Source organism: Pleurodeles waltl, chromosome 8 (genome assembly GCF_031143425.1).
Source record: "Pleurodeles waltl isolate 20211129_DDA chromosome 8, aPleWal1.hap1.20221129, whole genome shotgun sequence".
NCBI classification, from domain to species: Eukaryota; Metazoa; Chordata; class Amphibia; order Caudata; family Salamandridae; genus Pleurodeles; species Pleurodeles waltl.
Window position 1 is genome coordinate 544,347,537 of NC_090447.1, and position 22,096 is coordinate 544,369,632.

Here is a 22,096-nt window from a genome sequence, read left to right on the forward strand (position 1 = left end):
TGCACAATAGTTTGAGAGACAAATATCCAATGTTCACTATGCAAACAATACCTCCACAATAGGGATGGTGCCATCAGGAGCACTCATGGAAGAATGCTGCCCTGGGGCACATTACACTTTGCACATGCTCCTAAAACAACATTCATGCATGAATTGGCCCTTCATGTATCCCAGGGACAAACAATAGTAGAGCCAAGTAACATGCCTACCTACATAATGTGGAAGTGCAAGTCTAGAAGGCAAATACAACAGCAACACCATGGGCCATAAATCTAGATGAAGTATCTGCAAGGTACACGCAGCAAAATGGACACATGCAAATACAAAGGAAGCTAGCACAATTGAACACCCTCCATGTGTGGACAAACAAAACTCCAGTTTTCACACATTTGACGAATGTGCAATCCATATAAGGGGGACAAGTCTAACACAATACATGCTGACATTGGACAACATTAGTTGAAATACGTACCATACCAAACATAATATAATGCAATGAGACCCCTTTCGATTAACACCAACATATCCATACGGTTAACATATTCCTTTGTTTTGGGTGACACTAGCACTGCCCACAAAGTCAGATATTGCAAACATGAGCAAATGGATCATCAATCAGGCTGAAACACACATAACTGTACAAACCCCCAAAAAACAACTTGGGTTTATCACCTCGGAATTATTCTGAACAAACCCATCGGCCAGCCCAATTTGATATCCATTTATGTAACTGTGCCCACACTTGGTTCCAATCACTGCCAGGGAGCCTCCACAGGAATGATTATCAAGTGGGCAGCCAAGCCCCTCAGGGATCATTCTTGGATGGGGTCAGATTTGGGATGGGTGGGATTTGGGTTTTTTTTCTTGGGAGGGGTGGGCTCTTTCTTGGATGAGGGGTATGGGTACTTGCAGGGGGGTAGGTGAGACAGGGGAAGGCTTTGATGTGGAAGGGATTGGTTGGTATGTGGGTGAGGGCCTGTTGAATTTGGGAGGAGGGGTGTAGGGAACAGGGAAAAGGGCAAGCTCCAAAAGGAAACTCTCCTTGGGAAAACAGGGCAAGTCTGCAGAAGGGATTGGGGATTTGGAGGGTGGGGGTCTGGTTGTCTTGTGTGCGGGTGTAGATGTCTTGGGTGTGTGCATGTGTGAGGTATGCTTCTGGTTGGATGGTGCCTGTTGTGTGTATGGGTGTATGTGTGTCTTAGGGCCTGGGAGATGGAGGTGCTGGGTAATGTCAGAGTGGTGGATGCGTGTGTGTCTGTTGTCATAGTATCTGCGGGTATGCTGGATTTGTGGATGTTTGTGTGTCTGTTGGGGTGGTGTCTGTGGGTATTCTGGATGTGGTGGATGTTTGTTTGTCTGTTGGGGTGGTGTCTGCGGGTATGCTGGATGTGGTGGATGTGTGTGTGTCTGTTGGGGTGGTGTTTGTGGGTATGGTGGATGTGGAGTGTGAGTCAGTGGGGATGGTGGGGGTGTCTGGTGAAGTTATGGCAGATGTCTTGTTTGTTGGTATATGTTGAGTGCTTGCATGCTGATGTGTCTTGTGGTGTTTGTGTTGATATGTGCTGCTTGTGTGTAGTAAGGTGGGTGCATGTGAATGTGTCTGTGTACTTGGACAGGTAGTGGAATGGAGGATTTGGATTGGGAAGAGAGAGGTAGAGAAACAAAGGAATGTGAGGGGTGACTGGCTGCCATCAGTGAGGAGGCCAGAGCCTAAAAAGATCTCTGCAGGCCAGACATGGTACTATGAATGCCTTCCAGGATAGCATTGGTCTTCTGAAGTTGGCTGGCCAACCCATGGATGCCATTCACAATGGCAGTCTGCCCCACAGAGATGCTCCTCAGGCGGTCAATAGCCTCCTCACTCAGGGCAGCAGGAGTAACAGGGGCTTGGGGGGAGGTGCCTGTGGCAAAAGAGACGCCCATCCTGTTGGGTGAGCGGGCACGCCAGCTGACTGGGGAGCCACAGGCAGGGTGGCGATAGAACTGGGGGTAGAATCTGAAGATCTCGATGTTGATTCTGTCTCCTCCGTGGCACTCCACTCACCCTCTGAGCCACGGGGTCCCTCCATGTTAATGGTGTCATGACTGGAGGTAACATGACCAGATGCTCCCTCGCTTGCCTGGGTTGATGCTGCAACTACAAAGAGGAAAAGGCACACCAAATGTTCCTGACCACACTTGAAGAACAGCTGTGATTTGCAGACATGACCATGACATCAAGTAGGACATAGCAATAAACTACATCAAAGGGCTTCCTATATGTGCCATGCCATATGCATGCACGCCATCTGAACTGTCAATAGCTGCCCACAGCAAAATCAGGATTTCATACAACTCATGGCTGAAGTTGTGGAATCACAGGAATCATTGAACAAGTAGGAGACCAAATACCTCACTTGCCTATTGCCATACAATAGTAGGCCAATGGCAACTTCATTCCCACAGCTCCCACACAAGGTCATGCAGACATCTATTTGTCGCATACACAAAAGCACAACAATAAGACATGATGCTCCTAAAACCTGCCATGTTGCTCACAACAGTATAGTCGCCTGGAGAAGGTGATGTGGAAATATTCATGTCACACTGGAAACATATCAACAGTGCACCCTTCACCATGTGTAAATTGTCTTAATGGAGTCATGGAGGTAGTACTTATGTTGCTCAGATATGCTATTCATTTGGCATGGAAATATACACTGTAGACAAAATGTGCAAATTGTCAGGGAGATATGTACTTAAAATCCACAACACAATGAATTGGTAAGCCCCAGGGAAATCGCCAATAATGTCTGGCACCCCTTACAATTACATTCTTTGATTGCATCAGTAGACACCATCAGTCCTTGGTATGTTGGAGAGGCCCAGAGATGTGTAAGTACTTGTAGAAGGCTCTCAACATTTTGCCCAATGGGAAGCTACATCACTGTCTCCATTTTGATGCTGCGCACCCAGATGTCTGTGGATGAATAGTTGTACCCAACCACATATGAATCCAGCATAACTGCAAGTCACTCCATGATGCATGCCAACAGTCAGGTAACAAACCTTACCCATTGCAGTGCACTTTTCCACATGATGCCACATAAAAGGCATTGAAATGCACATTGTGTGTAAAAACCCTAGTCCTACCCATCGTGTCCCTCATTGCTATTGCAGTGGTACATGCCACATGGCATGCTCTGATGGGTGAGGGTATGTGTGGGCCAACAGTCAAAGGAGACACACTCCTGTCAGTGGCACCACATGAAAAGTAGCCCCATTGCAAATGTCCAATTCCAAACACAGGTTGTCATGCACATGTATGTGAAGAAATACAGAAATCATTCCATGAACACAGGTAAACCATGCATGAAACAGCAGTGGACACATTTGGTCAAAAGAGAAAGGGACACATGCTAACATGTTGGCACAATGAATGTTAGCAAGAGTGATGGCACATACATTATGTCAATGAACATTTCCCACTTATCAAGGGAAAGTATTGATCTGTAGGTGACTGAAATAACAATGTATGCTCTGTCACATGTATGATGCCCATCTTTATATTACAGACAGTAGTGAGGCACCAGAACTTGTCACCCACTGAAGACAAGTGGCTTCTTGGGGCAGATGCCAGTATACTCATTTGACCAGACACATGGCTGAGGACAGTGATCCATCACTTCTTTTTGTTTGGGCTGTAACACTGATGTGTAATGGTCTGTTGTATAGAATTTAGACCCACGACAACATCAAACCTTACTTGATTGATCACTGGACACAGCCATGTGTTGTCTTGTCCCTGGAGAGCATTTTTTTGTGGATTGTCCTCAATTGTGTCCTAGGTCCCTGGGCTAATAAACAAGGCACATCAGTATGCACCAAATTACATATCTACACAAACAGTTAGTCATCATATGTGTCACACCTGGCCCATCCCCAATCATCAGGATGAGATGCCAGAACCTAACACATCAACTTGGCTATGTGAAAGGCAGTAATATGCCCTGTTCTCACCCCCTTGTGGCTGCTGTGCTCCCCTAAAGCACCCATTAAGTTCCGGGTGTGCCACTGCTAGAATGCAGGCCAGTAGGGGGTCATGCTCTGACATGCGCCCCACCCACTTTCAGAGGATAGCCACAGCTGGACCTCCGCAATCGTCTGGGCCCAGCGTCTTGGGTCCTCCCACCTCTTGCGACAGGGGTTGCTCCGCTGGCTGTGGACTCCCAGAATCTGCACCTTCTAGGCAATGGCTCTTCAAATCTCCATCTTCTGATGGATGTTTACCTGTATGGATGCAAGAGACAAATCAAGCGATTACAATCACAAGTATTACCCCAAATGGTTGTGTCATACCAAGCAAAACAAGCATTTGCAATGCAATGGGTCTCGTGTTTGCTTGAGTTAGAGCTATTAGCGTTGTAAATTCCTAACTGTACTTTTCTTGCCACATAAATTGAAAATGAAAAGTAAAATAGTTGCCATAAACAAGCCAATCCAAAATGCCACGGCCACCATGAGTATGAGCGCAAAGGAGATACACAAAAGGAAAAAGAAGTTCACTTGCAGTCAAATGTACCAGCAAAAATACAATTATCCATGTAACAGGGTTGATGGCCAAAGCGATAGCAAAACTGCCCCAAGGAGGGACGAACGTAAAGTATTTACCAATGATAACAAAGGATTTTTGAAAGGCAAGCCCAGGAATGAGTAGTAGTGATGGACATGCAGTAGGTTTGGTTAAAAGCCCACACATAGATTACAACAGGCCAGAGCGCTTGCGCACTCAACCTAACAATGGTTAAATTGTCAACACAACACAAGTGTAAAGCACACAAGCCAATAAGTACAGGGACATAACTACACACTTTTGTATCCATCTGCAGACTAACCCACTACCCTGCTCATGGCCTACAATGACTAAGCAAGCCTACTCAAATCAGGTGCCCATGCTCCAGCAGCATGCACTGTGATGTGAGCCACAATGAAGCACTACACACCTATGTCGCTTCTGAAGGATAAACTCCTTAGCCCTGACTGGACCAATAAATTTACATTCTGCGAGATTGACTCATTGCATGTCATCTCTACATGCAACTTCCATAGTTCAGACTTCACCCTTACAGTTGAGTGACAATGAAGGGGCTGGCATGGTGTGTACAGAAAGTGTCTTTCCTGTGCATGTGTGGACATGTGGTCTACCAAATGTAGACTCATGTTGCTTCACAGGGGTTGATCTGGTATGTACCTGTAACGCAGAACACTCCTTTGGACATATGTGTCTAAACTATAGAGATGGCATCCAACATACAAAGGTATGCATTGTCCAATTTCTGCTACATAACCAAGCTACTGAGTCACATGTCATGGCCTCCCAGGAATCTACACATTGTCTGCAATGTGAGCCTGTAATTTGTGCAATAAGCCTTTACAGGACAAATATGAATTCTGTGAAGGTGGCAGGAGAGCTGTGGGAGTAAGGGACCTGTCATGAGTCAAAAACACACAGTGAAAATAATGCAAAATGCACATATGGAGTACTTCTGGGATGTACCTCTGTGCCCACTCCTAATCTAGTCAATGGACTGAGGCATTCAGGGCAAGTGTTGCAACTAGAGCCTCATATTGGCCACATGACAGGATCTGCTGGTGTACTGGGAGTGATCACAGTGCCACAGTTACATAGCCACACTGATTCTCCCACAGCCTAGACTCTGTCTCATACTGGGAGATACATTTGTCAGGCCCTGGTCTCTGCAGGCTGAGCATGCAGAACCTACATGTCACTCACATCTCCATCACTTCTATGCATGACAGTACATCAATGTGGCTTGTGGTTTGTGTGGCAACCTGAAGGGCAGAGTGAGTCATGATGTGCCTTCCAGACAACAGTTTGGCAAGGCCAGATGTGGGTTGAAAGATTTGTGGCACTATACACATTGCTTACAAGATCTTCAAATGACTCAGACAAGATGCATACACAGCTCGTACTGTCATGCACATACATGTTGTCTAACATTTATAATCATCATAAGCAAAGAAATGTCACTGGATGGCAGTAAAGTCTCCTTGCCTAGTTATGTGCAACCAACACAAGGAGGACCTAGGACCCCAAAAAATCGCCCAATACATTGTTAATGAACACAACATATAGTACTTGTCACCAACACCTGCACTATGTGCATTCCATTGATGCCACACAGACTGCAACAACAAGCACACAAGAAGTCTAATTGCCACACAGGGGCACATTATAGCCTGTGAGGAGGGAAAGGATGGTGTTGAACCGAGTCAATTGTGCACATGAGGTACTTACCTGCTCCTCTGATGAGCCATAGAGCTGTCCATATAGGGGAAGGACCTCATTCACAAGCCTCTCCAGCTTCTCTGGAGAGATGGCAGGGGCCCTGTCACTTGCTGGCTCAATTAGTGGAGGTGTTGCTGGCAGCAGTGTCAGGAGTCAACTGACTGATTTTCCACAGCATCGCAGTCATGTTCGCCACATACATGGTCATAACTGTTAACGGACACAGCTATTGATCCGCGATTGCCACAGGCGACAACATTAGCCTATGGCTGTGTGCCTGCATGGTTGGAACCGCCTACCGCGCAGATGACTTCCGCTGGCGGAGGTCGCGGGCGGTTCCTACTGTCCAGGGGAGTAGATCTGGCATCCGCCATTTTGGCGGTCTGTAATACTGTATATGGCTTTGTAAACTGCGTCACACCTACAATATATGTGTTGGATCATCATAAACATCCTTTTGCTGTCTTGTTATGTAGGTCCTACTACACAACCACCAGTGTAGTTTGTTGCAGGGCACAGATGGCATACGATGGCGGTGCTCAGTCCACCACCGCCGACTGTATTTTTGTTGGTCAGAAAATACAGTCACATTTTGTAGCAGATAGTTGGGTTTTATCCAAATCCATGTTGTGGACCTGTGCTGACAACCATGGGGGTCACATGTGACCCTTGTGTACTTGCCAGCTGGGATGTCTACTGTGTGTCATATATATCCAAGCAGAAATGCTTTGTCACGTGATATTGTTGGCATGCATCCTGTATGTTGCTGTTGACACACTGACTATTGTCAGTTGCGGCTCGCAGTGTTAAAGGGGGCGCAGGGGAAGGGGGAGCGGGGGCGAAATAATAATGAAATTAAATAAAAATAAATTTATCTGAACGCCTCATTGCGCCGCACCCCGCTCCTCTACTGGCTGCAGGCAGACACAGGCTACCAGCCTGCCCTGCGGCCAATCCTGATGCTGTTCAGAGCAGCGTCAAGTTTGGCTGGGAGCCTGGCCAGGGTGCTCCCAGGCAGACTGTGAGCCTATTCAGGCTTTCTCCAGACCAGCAACCATGTTGCTGGGCTGGAGAGAGCCCTGTGCACGTGTGTACATTGTTTATTATTGTTTCCTTGTAAGGGATTTTGCAGCTGCCGTTGCTGGCAGTGGGGTGCCGCTCCTCCGCCCTCATGGAGGAGCCACCCCTGACTATTGTTACAAATCATGCCAGCTAACAGTAATCCAACTTACATACCACCCATTGTACAAGTCATGTCAGTATTGCACTTCTGGGCGACAAGGTCCTTTGAACATACAGTGGCCCTATCTGCTGGTATGACTCAACCTATGTTCAGTCTGGTGTTGAAGGATTTCCTCTCAGCAATGTTGAAACACGTTGACAGCAATGTCAGGTTCCCCTGATGTGAGAATTTAGCCAATGTGAAGGCTGACTTTTATGGTTTTGCCGACCTCCCACACTAAACACTCTTTTTGTATGACCTGTATGTAGCTGTAGGTGTGTTTCATTATTGTAGGCCACAGTGCCAATGCCACAACACTGACATATGTTTGTGTCATATTCATGAGCCTTAGATTATGATGGTTCTGTCATCAGAGACTGTTGTAATGCTATCTGCCTGTATCTTAGATTACGTGATGTTGAATTACTTTGGTGTGGTATGTGATAAGGCCAAGCTGATGACATCAACCACATAAATGTTTACCTGTTCTACAGGGCAATGTCTGACAAATCCCCTTTTCCGTGGTCTGGGTGTCTGTACCTGTCAATATGGTAATTTACTCAGTATGAGTCAATCATTCATTATTTCCAATAGTTCAGACAGATTAACAGCCTATGTGTACAGTTGAACACTGCAGTAACATTTTTAGTTTGAGCAGACACTTGTATGTGTGTGCTTGTGTTGGAGGGTTGTAATCCTGAGGTAGACACGGTATACATGGAGCATATCTCATCTTGAACAAGTACCTTGGATCATCACAGTATGGTTCACATAGTCTGACATATATACATGGCTAAATATGAAATCTAAATCAGCAGGCAATGAGTCCCTGAAGGAAGATTTTATTGGGCAGCTACATAAAATATATGTGACACGGCTCATCAAAAATTCAAATGTGAAAGGGTCAGTCATGGTAAATGAAATCATTGGAGTAGATGTCACACCACTGGGAGGCCAAAGTCCAGAGTACTCCTACCTTTGGACATGGTAGGTGGTTCAGGACCAGTCCAGAGTGAATGTGTAACACATAAAGGAGGTCCTTAAGAAAGAGGGTTATAACTGTCAGTGGTAGTTATCTTGCCATTCGCACCCCCTAGATTCTTTGGTGGATATCCCCGCTTGTGTTGGAGGGTGGATCTGTTGATTCAGCGGCAGGGGTGTCTGGGGCTTGTTGTTCCTCTGACAGGACCTCCCTTCCAGTGGCTGGCACTGATGTTGATGGGCCTGCTGTTGATGAGCCAAAGGAAGGGGTAGACTAGTGTTGAAAAGACCTGCTCAGGGTGGTGTGTATGTCCCTCAACATCCCTGTTAGGGTGGCCATGTTGGTATTGTGGGCACCCATTTGTTCCTACATGTCCCTATGCATGTCCCTACTTAGCTGATAGACCGCCAAGATGTGGCTGCTGGTGTTTTGGTCAACAGCAGTTCTGGTGGCCTCACCCCACTGGCCCACTCCATCCCTCACACATACCCTCCCCGCATGAGCCTGTGCCCTTGCCACAGGGTGCCTTCTCCAACTTGTTTCTGGACCCTCATTATCCAAAGTGCTGTGCTGCAGCTCAGGATCTAGGACTGGTGGGCATGATATGGTGGACACTGTGCTAGGGACACAGGTTGGTGGGTGAATGGTTGCCTGGGATGTTGAAGCAACAGGGCTGGGAGTGAGACTTACTATTGACATCGCATCAAGTAGCCCAGATGGGCCAGAACCATCCTCCACTTCCAGATGTCAAGGAGTGTTGTTGTCACTGAGGGCTTCATCCAGGGGGTAATGGCAGTCTGTTTTGTGGCCTCTGTGTGCCCAGCGGCAGATCCACCTGTTGATGTAAAACTTACATTGTTACTGTTTGTATTGTGACATCTATCTCCAGGTGTTTAGTATTACAGTATGCAGAGACCTTGAACAAAGTTAAGTCCAATTGTGGCAAGTAACAATGGTATTGGGTGATTTGACATGACGCGAAGCATGCCAACCCAATTTGACTCAAGCAACTGCTGAGATGTGCAGATCAGTTGCACTTCGGAGGACGGCCTGAAAATGATATCTTGCCAGCAGTGCAGCCAACAAAGTGGAGAGTCAAGATACGGCTAAGCCATTTTGAGGCCTAGTTGAGTGTGATGAGGGCAGAACCAGGATTTTGTTGTATATGTGACTGGAGTCATCATGTGCATAGTGTTGTATCAATGTGTCTGCTGCTGCCAACCTGGTGATGCATCTTGAGGCCTTCTGAATACTTGTTGTACACAGTAGGGAAGGTGTCATTCCTGTCCTCAATAGTTTAATCTTGGCATAGTAAGTCAAAATGGAGCAAGGTAGACAGACACGTCTGTGATTTGAGCATGAGCTGTACTTGATCACTGCTAGGTGAATGCACTTCATTTATAAGTTAACAAACGGGTATTTGGGCAAGTGAACACTGTGCTGGTGTTTGGAGTTACAGAAACAAGGCCTGCTGGGAGTTGCAGTCAGGTCACTACCTTTATTACACACACTTGATAAATCTTTTCCCCCCAGGTGAGCAAACTTTATTTGTCAGTTCACTTATAGATGTATTGGTGCAAGTGCCCAATGAGTTGATCGTTGACGTTACAGAAACAGGGCCTGCTGGGAGTTGCAGTTAGGTCACTCTCTCTACGACACACACTTGACAAATGTTATCATCCCAGGTGAGTAAACTTCATTTGTGAGTTCAGTTAAAGATGTATTTGGGCAAGTAAACACTGGGCTGATTGTTGGAGTTACAGAAACAGGACCTGCTGGGATTTGCAGTCAGGTTGCTCTCTCTACTACACACACTTGACAAATGTTATCCTCTAGGTGAGTTAACTTCATTTGTGAGTTCACTTACAGATGTATTTTGGGCAAGTGAACATTGGGATGATGGTTGGATTTACACAAATGGGCCTACTGGGATTTGCAGTCAGGTCACTATCTCCACAACACACACTTGATAAACATTCTCCCCCAGGTGAGTTAACTTCATTTGTGAGTTGACACAGGTTTATGGGCAAATGAACACTGTGCTGGTGTATGGAGTTACAGAAACAGGGTCTGCTGGGAGTTACAGTCAGGTCACTCCTCTTACTACACACACTTGACAAATGTTGTGTATTACATATCTGTATGCAGGCTGCATTTCTGTTTGAGCATACATTTTCATTTTAGAACATACCATGGATCCTGGAATGTGTTTTTGTTATTTTGAGATTTCCATGCCCCATTTGTGGGATGGGCCTTGGTAACTGTGATGTTGAGTCCATTGAGATTGTTAAAACTCATATACTCTGGGTACTGAATGTTGATGGGGTACATTAACAAGACAGTGGCACAAGTTGAGCTGTGAGCATGCTGGACATTGCCTTTTTGTGACATTTTGTGTGTTGTAACTTACCAGACTCAACTCCCCCAGGTATTCCTGTCAAGCCCACAGGATGCAGGATGGCCAAGACGTTCTCCTCCCAGTGAACGAGTATTAATGGGGCACTCAGGGGGCCACCACCAGTCTTCTTGGCCTGCGGATGGTGCCTGGAAACCAGGGAACGGACCTTGCCCGGGAGGTTGTTCCACCTCTTCTTAATGTCCTTCTTTGTGTGAAGGGTGGTACCTACAGCATTCAACCTGTTGACAATCCTGTTCCACATTTAAACTTTCCTACTGAGAGGGGTGTGCTGGACTTGAGCTCCAAACAATTGTGGCTCTACTGTTATGACTTCATCCACCATGACTCTTAACTCATCTTCAGAAAAACAGGGATTATTTGAACGTGACATGGTGGAGAAAAATAGTCAAGGGGTGAGAGAGACTTACTGAAAAAGGGAAGTGCAATAGGATGTGAATGGACAAAAGTGTGTGCAGGGTGGTCTACGGGATGGGGAAAAAAGGGATGCCAAACCTAAGTACTCTAGTAAAAAATGTGCTTGGGCTTCGTTGTCTTCCAGTGGAAATGCTAAGGCTTGTGATCTGTGAAGGGGTGTGCTTTATAGTGTCCTTTGCGGGTGTGTCCACTTGGCCAATGTGTACCAACTGTATCATTTTTTAATTCATCCAGTGTGCTTTTGTCTGTTACTTTTCTGACCATGAGCTGCTGTGGTCGACTGCCACGGGGGACTGCCACCGCGACTGTGTGATTGTAATATGCTCAGTGGTTGGCCACGGCGCTGACAGTGCTGGAGGTTGAACTACCTATTTGCAGGCCACTGCACTGCTGGCAATCTGCCTTTTTTGCTTGGTGGTCGGTATTCCTGTCTGCAAAACTTGTAATACAGCGATCTAGGGGACAACTAGTGTGGCGGGCTTTTCAGGACAGCCAACATGGCAGTCTGGTGGTCCGATAACCAAACTCATCATCAGGCCCTTAGTCTCTTTTTTCAGAGCTCAGAATCCTCCAGTAGGACAAGGCTGCAGGCTATATCTGATAATAAGTTACACAAGGCTGGATGCCTTCTCACTGAGGGGTCGCTGAAACACATTTGCTGCTGCAGAGAAGCTACAAGCAGAAAAAATATGTTTCAGCCAAGCTAAATCTCACCTTGACTAAATCGGTTTGGGTGGTTGGTCCTGACCCTTCAGAGAATGAATTTCAGGTTTTTTTAAAGTCCCACTCAACCAATGCTCCTCAGAGCCTACTTCTGTGTCCTGGGTATAAGTCGGTATCAAACATAAGGTGCAATCCTTCTTCTGCTCTTCTATATGTCCAGAAGTTATTCTAAGAGGCATGTCTGAAGGAGCCACATTTATGGTTGGCACTAGCTGGTGTGTCGGGGTCACTCCTGGCTCCTCCTTAACCAAAGAGGTCAAAGTTCAAAGCAACACTACCCACTTTTTAACAGCTCCTGTTCTCCCTACTGCAAACAATCATATAGTGCACCTTACTCCTAAAACACAAGGTGGTAAAACCCTTTCTGTGTGCCCAGCCAGAGGTATTGCTGCCGAGGAAATGAGCAGTCCCTTCCTCTGTAGTCACTCAAAAGTGGCTCTTGGGGAAGCACTACTCCAACAGGACACACTCCAGATGCTGACATGCAGAACCCAGGAGACCATAGACCCCAGGAAAACCCGAACAACCCTAGTGCCAGCATGTATGCCCAGACAGACTCCCAGGAGAAGGAAAATTGGAAGAGCAAGTTTAGTGAGGAGGAAAATAACATTCTGATCACTGAGTTAATGGAACAACGACATCAGCTATTTGTCGCCTCAAAATTGCCATTATGGAGGAAAGAGGCCATATGGCGGTCCATTGTGGATGAGGTCAACAGTGTGGCAGAAGTTAAGAGGACAGTGATCAATTGTAAAAAGTGCTGGCATGATTACAAGTGCAGGTCAAACGAGAAAGGAGCCAGCAATCGCAAGGCAGCATTGCAGACCTGAGGTGGATGTCCAGCACCCCAGGAGTGACTGGATGAGTTGGAGGAGATGGTGGCAGGCATCTTCCTTGAGGAGTTGGTGGCAGGAGTCCCAGGACATGACAGTGTGGCATATGTCAAACAAGAACAACAGAGGAAGGCCCTTATTTATACTTTTTGGTGCAAAACTGTACTAACTCAGTTTTGCACCAAAATGTTTAGCACCGGCTTGCACCATTTCTGAGCACCAGCCGGGCACCATATTTATGGAATGGTGCAAGCTGGTGCAAAGGGTAGGCTAGCGTAAAATAAATTATGGGAGAAGGGGGTTTTGCACCAAACAATTACGTTAGGCAGGTTATAGTAAAAAAAATGACTCTAACCAGCCTAGCATCATTTTCTGAAGCAAAACCATCCATGCCACATGACTCCTGTCTTAAAAAAGACAGGAGTAATGCCCACCAACCCAATGGCCAGAACAGGGTACTAGGGTCCCCTGGGCATGGCCATTGCATCCAGTGCCATGTAGGGGGACCATTTCAGGGGCCCCAATGGCACTTTAAAAACTAACAAAAAAATGGAACTTAAAAAAAAAATACTTACCTGTACTTACCTATACTTACCTGGTATGGGGTCCTCCATCCTCCGCTGTCCCTCTGGTGGGTGTGGGTGTCCCTGGGGCCTGGGGAAGGCACCTGTGGGCTTATTGCATGGAGTTCCATGGAAATAAGCCCATAGGTCCCCTAACGCCAGCCCTGACCCAGGTGATAAATAATGGTGCAAAGCATGCTTTGCACCATTATTTGACCCCTCCTCCCCCCGTGCGTGATTTTAGCACGGGGGATAGATATGGCACTAAGGCCATAGAGTCATTTTTCACACAGGAATGCCTACTTTGCATCTCATTGACGCAAAGTAGGTTTCCAAGTAAAAAAAAAGGATTTAAACTCCATAAATGTGGCGCTAGACGAATCTAGCAGCAAAGTATAAATATGGAGGTAGTTTTGCACCAAATTTGTGTAACAAAATGATGCAAATTCAGCGCAAAACACGTATAAATATGCCCCTAAGTCACTGCGAGGGGGAATGTGACAACTAGGCACTGTCTTAATGTGCAGGCAGATATGTCTCAGTGCTAAAACACACTGTCTTCAGGCCAAAGGGAAGTATACTGGCACTTCTATGGTTAAACACCAAAGAAATGTATTGTACACTGACCACCCACAATTTGCACAGCCCAGTCCAGATCCATCACTTTACTCCCTTCATTGTGCGAAGTGCATCATCAGTCCATGTTTACCTTACTTTGTATTCTGGCACATGCAGTGCAATGTACAACAGTACTCACCACAACTACAACTCCCAAAATATAAAGCAAAAAACATAGACTGGAGCTATACACCAAGCATGCACACTGCTACCTTGTACAACCTGACTGTTACAATGTAGGACACCTTGCCCCATGTAGCTACTCAGTCTCATTTGGGCCCATGCACACTGATGTTGATGGAAATCCTCAGAATGGAATGGTTGTGTCACAGAACAAACAACTCATATGAGGGGGGCAGGGGTTGCCTATAGGAGGTATCCACACATAGGGACAAGGCAAGAGACATCTATTTAGTACCCTGCAGGAAACTATATTCCACCCAGCTGACCTGGCATGCAGAGTGAGTGCAACAGGTGTCAGCTGCCATGGAAGGGCCCACAGGAACTCCTCACAACTCATCAATTGAAGGGGGGAAATACAAGAAATGCAAACCACAGGATCATATGTGTACAAACTAATGATGATGTGTGGGCCTGGTGGGCCACTGCTGTGCATTGTAGGTGCTGACTGTGCATGTCAAAATGACATTCAGTATGAATGGAGAGACTGTGCCTATGGGGTGGTGGGAATGGACATGTGTACTGCATTGTAGCTAAACAAATACACAGGCACTTTTGGATCTGACTGTGCAATGCTGGTGTCACACCTGGGGAGGGATAGCAGAGAACAGCCCAATGAGGGACTACAACCTACATGTCATGTGGACCTGGGGGAACATATAGCATGTACCGGGAGGGAGTCTGATGCAACATTGTTTCATGGTGCCACATGTAAAATTTGGAAGATGTCAAACAGGGACTTGACAATGAATACCAAGAACCACTTAGCCATCACCAATGAGAGGACTCATGGAAGAACCCAGACTGAAGTGGGTGGGCCTACAGATCTGGGAATCATTTGTAGGTACTTGCCACTATTTACATCAGTACTACCATGTGGGGTAATGCCTCACCAATAGCCTTCTATAACAAAGCAACATGTAGCAGCATTGGATATGGCCACGTATAATCCGTGTGTCATAGGCATGTGAGAATTAAAGTATGATCTGGGTAGCATCACTGTGTGGCACTTACCCATTGTTAGAAATGGGGTCTTTGGTTGGCAGTCAGGTTACCCCCTGTCCAAGCAAGGACCCTCACTCCAGTCAGGGTAAGTCACACACAATCCAAATTATCCTGTGCCCACCCTCTGGCAGCTTGGCACTAAGCAGTCAGGTTTAATTTAGAAGGCAATGTGTAAAGTATTTGTGCAATAAATCATGCAATAACACAGTATAACACCACAAAAATACACCACACAGTGCTTAGAAAAATATAGAGTATTTATCTGGTTAAATGCAGTTCAAAACGATCAAGATTTGACAAGTGCACGTTGAAATATCACTTCAGAGAAGGATAAAAAGAGTATTTAGTCTTTAAAAAGCGTCAAGTGTCGTTTGCAAGCACAAAGTACCTGGTTTGCGTTAAAATTCTCTGCAGCGGACCGCAGAGGAGGAGATGGGTGGAAAACCGTGAGGTGTGCGTCTATTTCTCCGGGTGCACACTGATGATGCGTCGATAATTTTCCATTCAGGGAAGGCTTTGCGTCCATTTCCGGCGCCCTTCTTGGATCCTCTTCGGATCGTATTCGGATGCCCCAGGGATGATGCGGAGAAATCCTGGGTATGCAGGACGAAGTAACATGAGCTGCGTCGATCCGGTGGGTGATGCGGGGAAATTTCTGTCGCACGGCAGGCGTTGTGTCGATTCTTCCCACAGGAAGTCGGGCTGCATCGTTCTGACTCGGCTATGCGTCGATCGAGTGGGCCGTGCGTCGAACTTCCGGTCGCCGTGCTGGCACTGCATCAATCTTCTCTCGGGGAGCCGGGATGCATTATTCCGGTTCGGCGTGCGGTGATTTTCTCACTGCGATGCAGGCTGTGTGTCGTTTTTGGCAGGCTGTGCATCACATTTTCGCTGCACAAGAAATGCTAAATTTCTAAAAGTCGCATTTCTAAAATAGTAATATTAAATCCAACTTCACCAGTCAGCAGGATTTTGTATTACCATTCTTACTATACTAAATATGACCTTGTTACTCCTTTTAGATCAGAATCTACCACTCAGGGTAGCCCTACTAATAGCACATGAAAGGAGCAGGCCTCACAGCAGTGTAAAATGAATTTAGGAGTTCTACACTACCAGGACATATAAACTACACAGGTATATGTCCTGACTTTTACCTACATAGCACCCAGCCCTGTGGGTTACTTAGGGACTACCTTAGGGGTGACATATGTAGAAAAAGGGGAGTTTAAGGCTTGGCAAGTACTTTTAAATGCCAAGTGGAAGTGGCAGTGAGTCTGTACACCCAGGCCTTGCAAGGACAGGCCTGAGGCATGGTTAAGGGGCTACTTTTGTGGGTGGTACAATCAGTGCTGTAGGCCCACTAGTAGCATTTAATCTACAGGCCCTGGGCACATGGAGTACACTTTACTGAGGACTTACAAGTAGATTAAATAAGTCAATTAAGTATGAACCAAGGTCACCATGTTTTTAGGGAGAGAGCATATGCACTTTAACACTGGTTAGCAGTGATAAAGTGTGCAGAGTCCTAAAACCAGCAAGAACAGTGTCCAAAAAGTGGGGGGAGGCAGGCAAAAATTTAGGGCTGACCACCCTAAAGCAGTCAGGTCTAACACTCATGTAGCAGGACCCAGAAGTGTGCTATCAGAGGAGGCATGTACACATACAATGGTGTGGGCCTGAGTCACATGAGGTGTGACACTTTGCAAATAAACAACTCTGATCATGATCAAATGGTGGGAATATCTGTGATCTTCACTTACCCAGTAGGACAGGGCCCAACCTCTCAGGGTAGGCACACAGTGCTTGTAAGAACAATGCAGAGATACTGCCATCTATAATGGAAATACTGTGAAATGGTGCATCAATACCCATGCCTAACAGGTATACTACACATCACTGTTGAACTGAAAGTGCTACATCTGAAACCTTGAATGTCAACCTGATAACTCATGTTAGCATCTAGCAGAGATCACTGTTAACATATCTTTATCTTATTGCAGAGCATGAACCCATACCTCCTGGGCAGCTGACTGTTCTGGACTTTTCTAATGATGTGGATGACCAGCTACAAACCATACATCCAGACACCGTCCAGGAAATCCTGGGTGCCATCCAGACACTATCTCCGGTCGCCAGGAGGCTTGACAGCAGTGCAGAGTCTCCAGATGATCTGCCCAACATACAACTGACACTACCTGTCAGCCCACCCAGAGCCCTGGACTCCCAAGACCCACAATTTACATTTCAACAGACAGCGGTAGGAGTACAGTGGGAGCTGGCAGATTAGGTGTGGGTAGGGATGGAGAACATGGCGGGCACCCTAGAGGCAGTGAATAGGTGCCTCAGTCTGAATAAGGAGAATTTGGCTGCCATACAAAGCACCTACTCTCTGCTCCATAGCCTCCAGCAGTCCCTGACTGGCATTGCTGGTGCCATGAGGCAGAGGCATGAGCAAGTACCCTGCCAAAGTGACACCAGCGAGGTTGCCAACAGGCTGGGGGCAATCACAGCCATCTTGGAGTTCATGAAGCAAAAGAAGGACTCCCTCATTGCCACCATGGGAGCCTACTACTGTGATGTTGATGCTGTGTTGCAAAACCAACAGATCCTCCTTGCTGATGTGCTGCCTCATATGTTGCCACACATGAAAGCTGCTGTGGACATGGGATCCACATCTTCAGCCACTCATGTGCGTGTGCCTCCCTCTTCTGAAAAAAAACCACACTGCATACATCAGAGGAAGAAGATGTGACTGCACATCTTTCACCAGAAAAAGTGCCCAGTGGCATTTTGCTGTGGAACATAACCACTTTCTCCTTTGTTCTGTGCTTAAGGTCATGCCAGTGTAAAAATTACTGGCACTGTCTTCAATTTGACACTCCCTCTGTTGACATCTCACATTTGTGGACTGTTATTATAGTCAATCTACCCTAATGGCAATGTGGTCTTCCTCATCACTGGAGCACTCCTCTCCGACACATGTCCCATGACATGTTGCCCCATGGACTCCGTCTGGACATCCAATGGCTTGAAACATCTGTTGGGGTAGTTGTCTCATGAAACGTACCTCAGTACATCACATAATTTTGCACCTGTAAATAAAACCTGTAGCTACAACCTGTGTGCTGTATGTGTACCTGAGGCAGGACCAATTTGACATATTGCATTTTGTGAAGTAAATACACTGACTACTTGCCAAAGGGACACATGGGTTTTGGAGCCAAAGACAAAGCCACACAGACAGAGTGAAACATATTTGCTGAGCATGATATGTATGTTGACTAGCAAACAGGTACTGCAGCTCCTAATCATGTAGTGCAACAGGTATCATGCAGTCTTTGTGAAAGCTGATGTAACTCACACTACAGGTGGCTGGTCTAAGCATGGATAGTAGCAACCAAACAACATTGATGTGATAAGCATCAGTGTGTGAGTTAAAAATGGATTAGGATGAGTGCAATAATACTAACATACCACCAATGCATGTTCCATGACTTACCTAATCACAGCAACTGTGTATGAATACCTGTTTTGGGATGTGTATCCATTCACATTTAGATTGTCACGTACACTCCTCAATGACATTTGTAGATAGCTCATGTGATTTCATGGACAACCTGACAGGTACCTGCCCATAGGGAAATCACCTGCTCATGTTCCCTATGTAATCATAAAGAAACATGTCATACAAAGGTTAACTTGGTATATGATCATCAACCATGACATGTAAATACTATCGTCAGACATCACATGTTTCACTGTATGTAGGAGGCTGGCCTGGCTTGTAGTGGGTACCAAGGGGTACTTACACTCTGTACCAGGTCCAGTTATCCCTTATTAGTGTAGAAGAGGTGTCTAGCAGCTTAGGCTGATAGAAAAGGTAGCTAGCAGAGCAGCTTAGGCTGAACTAGGAGACATGCAAAGCTCCTACTATACCACTGGTGTCATATGCACAATATCACAAGAAAAGACAATACACAGATATACTAAAAATAAAGGTACTTTATTTTTATGACAATATGCCAAAAGTATCTCAGTGAGTACCCTCAGTATGAGGATGCCAAATATACACAAGATATATGTACACAATACCAAAAATATGCAGTAATAGCAAAAGAAAGTAATGCAAGCAGTGTAAAGTTACAATAGATTGCAATAGGAGCACATAGGTACAGGGGCAACACAAACCATATACTCCAAAAGTGGAATGCGAATAACGTATGGACCCCAAACCTATGTGAGCTTGTAGAGGGTCGCTGGGACTGTAAGAAAACAGTGAGAGTTAGAAAAATAGCCCACTCCAAGACCCTGAAAAGTAGGTGTAAAATGCACCTATGTTCCCCAGAGAGCACAGAGGTCGTGATAGGGGAATTCTGCAAGAAGGAACAACACCAGCAATGCCTGCAAAGTGGATTTCCGGACAAGAGTACCTGTGGAACAAGGGGACCAAGTCCAAGAGTCGCGGCAAAGTCGAGATTGGGCAGATGCCCAGGAAATGCCAGCTGAAGGTGCAAAGAAGCTGCCACGAGGATGGTAGAAGCTGTGGATTCTGCAAAAACTTGGACTGAAGAGTCACTGGACTGTGGGAGTCACTTGGACAGAGTTGCTGAGTTCCAGGGACCACACTCGTCGTTCTGAGAGGGGACCCAGAGGACCGGTGATGCAGTCTTTTGTTGCCTGCGGTTGCAGGGGGAAGATTCGGTCGACCCACAGGAGATTTCTTCGGAGCTTCTAGTGCAGAGAGGAGGCAGACTACCCCCACAGCAAGCACCACCAGGAAAACAGTCGAGAAGGCGGCAGGATCAGCGATACAAGGTTGCAGTAGTCGTCTTTGCTACTTTGTTGCGGTTTTGCAGGAGTCCTGAGCAGTCAGCGGTCGATTCCTTGGCAGAAGGTGAAGAGAGAGATGCAGAGGAACTCTGATGAGCTCTTGCATTCGTTATCTAATGAATTCCCCAAAGCAGAGACCCTAAATAGCCAGAAAAGGAGGTTTGGCTACTTAGGAAGGAGGATAGGCTAGCAACACAGGTAAGAGCCTATCAGGAGGAGTCTCTGACGTCACCTGTTGGCACTGGCCACTCAGAGCAGTCCAGTGTGCCGCAGCACCTCTGTTTCCAAGATGGCAGAGGTCTGGAGCACACTGGAGGAGCTCTGGGCACCTCCCCTGGGAGGTGCAGGTCAGGGGAGTGGTCACTCCCCTTTCCTTTGTCCAGTTTCGCACCAGAGCAGGGCTGGGGGATCCCTGAACCGGTGCAGACTGGCCTATGCAGAGTTGGGCAGCATCTGTGCCCATCAAAGCATTTCCAGAGGCTGGGGGAGGCTACTCCTCCCCAGCCTTCACACCTATTTCCAAAGGGAGAGCGTGTTACACCCTCTCTCAGAGGAAATCCTTTGTTCTGCCTTCCTGGGCCAGGGCTGCCTGGACCCCAGGGGGGCAGAAACCTGTCTGAGGGGTTGGCACCAACAGTAGCTGCAGTGCAAACCCTGAAAAGGCAGCTTGGCAGTACCCGGGTTCTGTGCTAGAGACCCGGGGGATCATGGAATTGTCTCCCAAATGCCAGAATGGCATTGGGGTGACAATTCCATGATCTTAGACATGTTACATGGCCATGTTCGGAGTTACCATTGTGACGCTATACATAGGTAGTGACCTATGTATAGTGCACGCGTGTAATGGTGTCCCCGCACTCACAATGTCTGGGGAATTTGCCCTGAACGATGTGGGGGCACCTTGGCTAGTGCCAGGGTGCCCACACACTAAGTAACTTTGCACCCAACCTTCACCAGGTGAAGGTTAGACATATAGGTGACTTATAAGTTACTTAAGTGCAGTGGTAAATGGCTGTGAAATAACGTGGACGTTATTTCACTCAGGCTGCACTGGCAGGCCTGTGTAAGAATTGTCAGATCTCCCTATGGGTGGCAAAAGAAATGCTGCAACCCATAGGGATCTCCTGGAACCCCAATACCCTGGGTACCTCAGTACCATATACTAAGCAATTATAAGGGTGTTCCAGTATGCCAATGTGAATTGGTGAAATTGGTCACTAGCCTGTTAGTGACAATTTGTAAAGAGAGAGCATAACCACTGAGGTTCTGGTTAGCAGAGCCTCAGTGAGACAGTTAGGCATCACACAGGGAACACATACATATAGGCCACAAACTTATGAGCACTGGGGTCCTGACTAGCAGGGTCCCAGTGACACATAACAAACATACTGAAAACATAGGGTTTTCACTACGAGCACTGGGCCCTGGCTAGCAGGATCCCAGTGAGACAGTGAAAACACCCTGACATACACTCACAAACAGGCCAAAATTGGGGGTAACAAGGCTAGAAAGAGGCTACTTTCTCACACTGTACATATCCCATATACATCTTGAAGGTCAAAGTGATCAAACAGCTGCACAATATCTGTCATTTCCCAATTTAATGTGGTCAAAGTACCAAGGCTAAGCAAATGTTGTATAATAGCAATGCACCTTATTGAAACATCTAGGCATGACCATGTCAGCATTGAGTAGGCTTAAGAACAATGCTGTTTTCTGACCATGATCTGGCGTGCACTTCATGTTGAATTGATGATCAGTGTCCCTTCTGTATTCGTATTCTGCACTGCCCTTCATTCCACTGGCATTAGCCAAAGTAAGATGAGCAAGGACTGCAAATTACATGTATTGTGTGCCTGATATGGCAAAGACACACATCTGGACACATTGCTACAAAGAATCTACATGTGCTAGGGATCATATGTGAGAATGTCGGGTGGATAGCTCACTCACATCACATAGAGATGTATGAAAGAACTCCTATTTCAACTGCTGTTGGTAGGTGGTGGGCTATG